Here is a 7,011-nt window from a genome sequence, read left to right as displayed (position 1 = left end):
CTCTTTCTGTCTCTGGGTAATATTTAACCTAGATAAAGTGAAGCATTTTTTTTCATTATTTCACTCACACATGAATGATTTTTTTAATCTCGCTTCATCTAAGGTGGAATTGTGAACTTGACCTTTAGGACTGTCCATTAAAAGAATAATTCAAGTTTATTGCAGCGTTTCTCTTATTTCTATCGGGAACAACAACATTTCTTTCAACCAAGTTAATTGCTGAGATCTGGGAATGTGGCAGTAAAGAGAAGCAAGAAGGGGTGAAAAAAAAGAAAAACACAGCAGCTTGAATTGGAATAAAAAAAGATGACAGTTCTCTGAACCATCCCAATAAGGGTTTTGGAGATTTGCTGTAAGTTATAAAGTTTGCTGAAATACCAGAACTTGCTGGGTGAACTTTTTTAGATCAGCTCATTGCTGTTGGAAGATCTAAATAATTAATACAAACATACAAACTTTATTTTAACTTGAAAGACCATTGAAGGATAAAATAATTTTAGAAAATTAGAAGGATAAGTTCACCCAAAAAATTAAATTGGGTCACTTACTTTCCTGCCATCTGCATGTGTCACTGTGTTGTGTTTATTTATCACAGTGACATTCGTGCCACTGTTTTCATTTTTACTCAGAGTCGTCTGCATGACTGCTTCACCACAGGATGTGACAGTACACAGTTCAGGTAGAAGTACTCATGTATTACTTATGTTCTGGTGAGTGCGGCCTGATTCAGTCAGTGAGCCAGAAGATCATTCAGATTTTAAACAAATTACCATGTTAGTCAAGTTTGTTTGGATACGAAACAAAGATGAACAATAGAATTTAAAAGGAAAGAATCTGACAGCTTAAACTTGCAATAGACAACTTTTTTTTTGCTTTAACTTATCATCCTGAAGTAATAACAGATTACACAGTGTAATGGCTTAAAAATGACTTCATCCATGTATAGACTGGTTCCCTATAGGAAGGAAGTGTGTTTGCCATTGTGCAACCAAAACAGGAAGAGGCAATGTTTTCCCCTGGTTGCTGTCCCCACGTGACCGTGGAAGATCTGGAAGAACTTTGGAAAGAACCCTGCTGATGGAGGAGGCACAAGGTGAAGTGGGAGAGCGAACGAACGGGCGTTAACTCGATGGAGGGCGCTCCGGTGTCTGTTTCCCCGTTGATATGTGTTTCCCCTGATGAGCGAGACGTTTCAAAACTACTCGATCAGTAGACAACCCAGTGTTTCACTCTTGTCTTTTCATAGCACTGAGATCAGAGTTTGTAGGTCAAATTGGGATTCTTATGGTTGTTTTTTGGTTTGGACAGGCTGCTTGCAGTAGCCATGTTGCTAACGCTGTCTCCGGACAGCAGTCACAGGGATACATTATGGGTGGTTGAAAATTTTATTTTCTGCTCTGAGTGGGGATTTAGACCAAAAAGGTCCAGCACTTGAACATTGCGGGGGGCTGCAGTGTTGGTGTCTGGTGAGATAATGGACCACAATCCAGGGAGTCCAGTTAGAGTAATAGATAAATGTCTTTAAAGGATGATAGGATGCTGAAACACTGCACAACGTCTTGTAATAGGATTTTATTCTGGAGAGTTACCACAGCGACAAATATTCTGTCTTTCAGCTCAACGAATGATGGATGGAAGAAAGTGTTCAAAGGATTTGATTGGGCGACACAGCACCCTGCCAGAGTCCCGCTGCAGCAAAAGTTGAGCCTGGTTATTTTGTGATGGATGACCCTGTGCTGGGACCTCACTGTGCCCATGGACTGACTCTATTCACTAGAATGAGGAGGCTGTTTTTTTTTTTTCCACATAGGGTTCGAGTCGGTCTAAATGTGGTTTTCTTCTTCTGGAGCAGCTTCATCGCCTCCATCTACTCGACCTTTATTTTGAAGTGCAGCAGGTCGTATACAGCTGAGTCAGCGCACACATCAAATTCAACAGCCAACGACTACAGTTGTAAAATAAAGAGGATGTTGTTACAGTTAAATTTGTGAGCACAGTGTGATCATAATTAATAGAAATGATCACCTAAACTACTAAATGTATTCAATCAGGAATTACATGGTTAAAGCACTCCTGCACAGGACACACAGAGTAGTTTGAGAATGATGCAGGAGGTCAGGGCATTAAGGATTCTAGTAGTTTTTGTATCTCTGCTCCGTTGAGTCATAAGCGTGCTCCAGAAGGGTTTGTCATGCCCGAGCTCTGCCTGCAGCACTCTCCTGCTCAGGAGCTGTCAGTGGCAGCGTCTCCCTGCCAAGCCACAGCGGGCGGAGGCAGGCGCAGGAAAAGCACCAGCAACAACCTCCACAAACACAAACAAGAGCTCACAACTGCTTAAACGTGAAAAAAAAGGAGCAAGTACAACAGCATTTTCTTGACATCGAATCTGTTAAATCCTCGAGATTTCTGTTCCATATTCATGCAAACACAATAAATCAGTCTCACTCTCTGTCCTCTGTTGCAGAAAATTGACCACGTAATTAGCACTCGAGGACGACACCACGGGTGAATATGCTTACTCATCTTCTCTGCAGATAAATGGGAGCACACACCGTTGCACACCTTGTGCTCATCAGTTACCCGAGTGAGACAGGTGGTGCTGGATAGTCGGCGTGTATGCCCTCTCCATAGCAGTATGCGCTGGCATCCTCCCCTGCCATACTCTCGCCGCCTACGCACACGAGTGTTGCAGATGGGCCCTGGTGTAGCGTGAAGCTGAGTGCTCCTTTACAGTCCTCCACGGTACGAAAACACACTTTCACTGTCACACCTTCCAATCCGGCAAAACTCAAGGTCACGATGCCGAGAGAGGTCGCTCACACAACAAGATACTTCTGAAACAATTAACGACAAACAATAAATCTGCTACCAACAGAAAATTAGTTGAAAAATTGTTTTCTAGCCAAAGAATTCCAAATCTTTTATTCGTTGCAGGCCTCTCAAATGTGAGCATTTGCTAATTTTCTTTTCTTTTCTTTATTTTTATTAACAAAACAAAACCTTGGACTCTGAAACTGTGAGGTGCAATTTTCACTTCTAAAAGTTTTATAGGGAAAACAATGAATCAAGAAAATGATCAGAAGGTAAAAACAAAAGAAGCAATTTTAAGACTTCACCTTGGGCTTCACGGAAACTTGTGATGGGAGTTTTTCATGAATGATTAATTGGACAAATAATTGACAGACTAATTAAAGGAGCTCTATGTAACATTTTGTAGCTATCTACATGCTTTAATCACTTTTGTATTGGCCATGTGTGATGCAGATTGTAATGGGGCCTGGTTGCCTCTACAACCTGTGGATGATTTGTTTGAGTTGTTGGACTGTGGGTTTCCTTTGTGAAGGACTCGGGTCAGATTTTCTGCGACAGTCCAAAGATGTGTCTTAATGCACGTTCTCAGGTGGCTTTCTCTCCGCTCTCCTAACAGAGAGCAACAGTAGCTAACGTTAGTTTAGAAATGGAGTCCGATACAAATGGCCAGTAGTTGCCACTTCAGTCGCATGGTATGAGATATGGTATCACTATCATTATTAGTATTAGTATTATTATTATTATTATTATTATTATTATTACTATCAGTAAAAATAATAAATAAATAAATAATCCTTAATTGAATGAAAACACTGTTATACTTTCACAAATTATTACATCCTGACAGGCAGAAAACTTGACAAATGTATATATATATACATATATATGACACTATGTAGTTTTGGAAGAGAAATTCAAACTCAGAATTTTATTATTTACAATATTGATGAGCTAATAATACATAACTGAGTAAACATGCTGTTCTCAGAGGAAAATAAGGTCCCCAGAACACTGTTTGAAGCTAGGAAGGTGGCAGGGTCCGCCACATGATGTTGTCCTTTAAGGTCAGTTTGTTTATTCAGTTTATTGTTTATTTAGTTTTTTTAGACATAAACAATTAGTGACTGAAGATTTTTCTGTTCTGATTAAAATGTATTCCCCCAAACTACACAGTGCACCTTTAATAACTCTAATACTGTAAAGCAGAATTAAATACCTTAAATAAGCAAATGTACACAAGATGATAATCATCAACTTCCATACTTTATGCCTTAAAATCGGTAAATTGCTGCCACCCTAGTTGATAGAGAGTTGATTGAGAGTTGCTTTGGTTTGGTGGCCTGCCAGACCTTCCAATCCAAAGCCAGTATTCGATGAGTTGAGGATGAGACACAACAACCAACTATCTTACAGACTGAACCTTTAAAAGCTCTGGTTCACCAAAATTACAAGAAACATTTTCTCCCCTTACTGCTGACTTCATTTTGATCACAAACTGAGCAAATAAACCAAAACTATCAGCATGGCTAGGAACCGCAGGAGGAAATGCTTTTGTTCCCTGAGCCTTTAAACTTAAGGCTCTTCACTCTGTGTGATGACAACGACTTCATTGGATCTTGCACAGTGTCGTGTCTCACTGTTCAAGATAATAAAATCTTGGTTGCAATCTGTGTCTCACTGCATGACATAATGTGTGTGGAAATTACAGTCTAAATAAAGAAAAACATGCAAGCAGAGACACTAACTTCATTAATTCATCCATCTGGGATGCTGCCATAGTGAGGGGACACTTGTACGTCACTTCATGTTGCATTCAGATAGTTTTTTGTAGATGTGAGTTGTAGCAGCAGTCACGCTGTGAGAATCTGGTCCTGACACAGCTCTAAAATGGATATTTATGGACCAACAGTGTCACAGGACGGTGTAGGATCTTTGTTTTGAGCTGCGACCAAAGATTTCATGATGTTTCTCTCACAGTTGTCAACTCTGGTAAGGAAGCCGAAAATCCCACTGTGTGAAGACGCTTTAACTCATCCAGGTCACACGATAGTTGTGTTAGAAGTTTTTTACTCACAGCCTCATTCACACATTATTTCCAGTCATTTACTGTTATAACCTTTCAGTGGTAAGGCAACACTTACTGATCTGAGCTGTAAAAAAAACTCAACAGTAATATTTTTTTGTGACTGTAAACAAGTCGTGGATTCGAATATGTCATCAGTCAGCCTCAGTCGTCAGGATTAAATTTACATTTCTGCAAACAACTGATAGGTTCACATTTGTAGGTGACATTTCAAGAATACGTGTCATATCACGTTCACATTACACGTATATGTCCTGACTCTCATGTGGGGAGGTGGAGGGGATGGTGGTGGAGTTACAGGCGAGAGGGCTGTCAAGCCGGTGATGGCAGCTCGAGACATTTTTCAGGAGACCTCGGGACAATTTCTGTCTGTGTTTGTGGCAACAAAAACCGGTATTTTAAGCATGATTGTTGAAAGAAATTAAAGTTCAAAACTGAACTTAAAGAAACGTTGCAACATAAAGAAATGTCAAGTTTTAACATTGCTAATATTCATTCTGGCATCTGGGTTGCCCAAGTCAATATGAGGTGGTTAGCAGAAATGCTATGATTATAATTTTGACCAAATTCTTTTAAAAACTGAAAATATTTTTTTCCTTTTTTACAAATTAATCTTGAGTCTTGATATTTTTTTTTTCTCTCTGAAGTGTCTTCTTTCATTTTCTTGAGGCACTTCTTCATCAGAAGTCATACGACATATATATGTTGGGTTTTAGTGGGTTCCTACATGCATCTCCCATAGACTTCAATACAGCTGAGAACACAGTCTGGCACCAAAGCAAGATTCAGCTCCCTGTTAAAACATCTTCTGTCACACAAATGTAACCCTTCACGTGCTTGTCCCCGCAATTTTACTGCTTTCCTTCACAACACAGCTGTGCTGCCATTTTTCCTGAAATGTTAATAGGTCTTGAGGTGAGAAATTGGCAGGAGAGATTTCCCTGAATATGGATCCCTGCTCCTTACACGTGACCTCCTTTCAGAGATGGACAGATAATACCTCACGTCCTCTCTCCTCAGGCGGTTTCACACCAATTCATGCCGTAACTCACGTGGCGCTGATGACTCACGTGTGACCTCAGGACTCACGTGTGATCTTGACGACCCTCAGGTGACATCAGAGCGCAAACAACCAAACAGACGTTTAAATACCTGCGACAGAAGCGAGTAACAAAACTTCTTTAAGAATTAACCAGCTGCCTTCGACACATTTACTGGTTGCAACTCAAGATGCCGAATTTGTGTTTCTGCATCGTCGGATCAAAAGGAAATTTTTAGATGTCTCGTACATTATTTTATACCTCTCTCTATTATTCAGCCTCACATGGTGGGTAATTTATTGAGACACTGAAAGCTTGACTGTGATTTAAAATAACTGTCTTGTGTTTGGGGCTCTGTGGGATTGTCAGCAATATGAATGAATGACCCCTGCAGTTATACCTCCTGCTGTCAGCTTCTTGATGCTGAAGAAGAGGCAGTCAGGCGTGAATCCCATCAGGCCAATCAAAGAGATTCAGCTGATCTGATCCGCCTCGTACTCACCTGGCTCTGATTACCCGTGCCTGATTTTAAAAAGGGAGGAAAAAAACAGATGAATGAATGTTCCTGCTTCCACCGCTCTCATACCGGATTGTTGTACTCTAGAATGGGTCTGACACAACTCATTAAGGAAACTGGAGATGTGATTCGGCGCGCTGCTTAGCTTCCAAAGGAGTTCATTCAAATTGCCAATTTTGCCAATGATAAACCTGGCATTTCAATGCGGGTTTTCAGGAACTGCAGCTTTTTGGACGCGAGACAAGTGCGAAGGAGAAAAAAGGTCAGACATGTCAAATTCACACAAATTCACACTTTCAGCCACAGGGGAGGAGTCGAGTGAACATGCTGACCTCACAGCCTCGAACGCGTGTGCTTCCTGAGAGGGCAACCGTCAAGATTAATGGCCGACATCAACGTCAGCCCCTGAAGGAAACATTCTACAGCCACCTATATGTGTGTGCATGGATCAGTGGTGAGCTACAATACTATAACTCCATTCAACATCCTTCATTGACGGTAGGTTATGGCGATTAAGTGCTTCTTTATCAGTTCTTCGGCTACAACAAAGGTCCAAAATA

This window comes from Pagrus major, chromosome 1, assembly GCF_040436345.1.
Source record: "Pagrus major chromosome 1, Pma_NU_1.0".
Taxonomy (NCBI): domain Eukaryota; kingdom Metazoa; phylum Chordata; class Actinopteri; order Spariformes; family Sparidae; genus Pagrus; species Pagrus major.
This window is presented reverse-complemented; position numbering follows the sequence as displayed.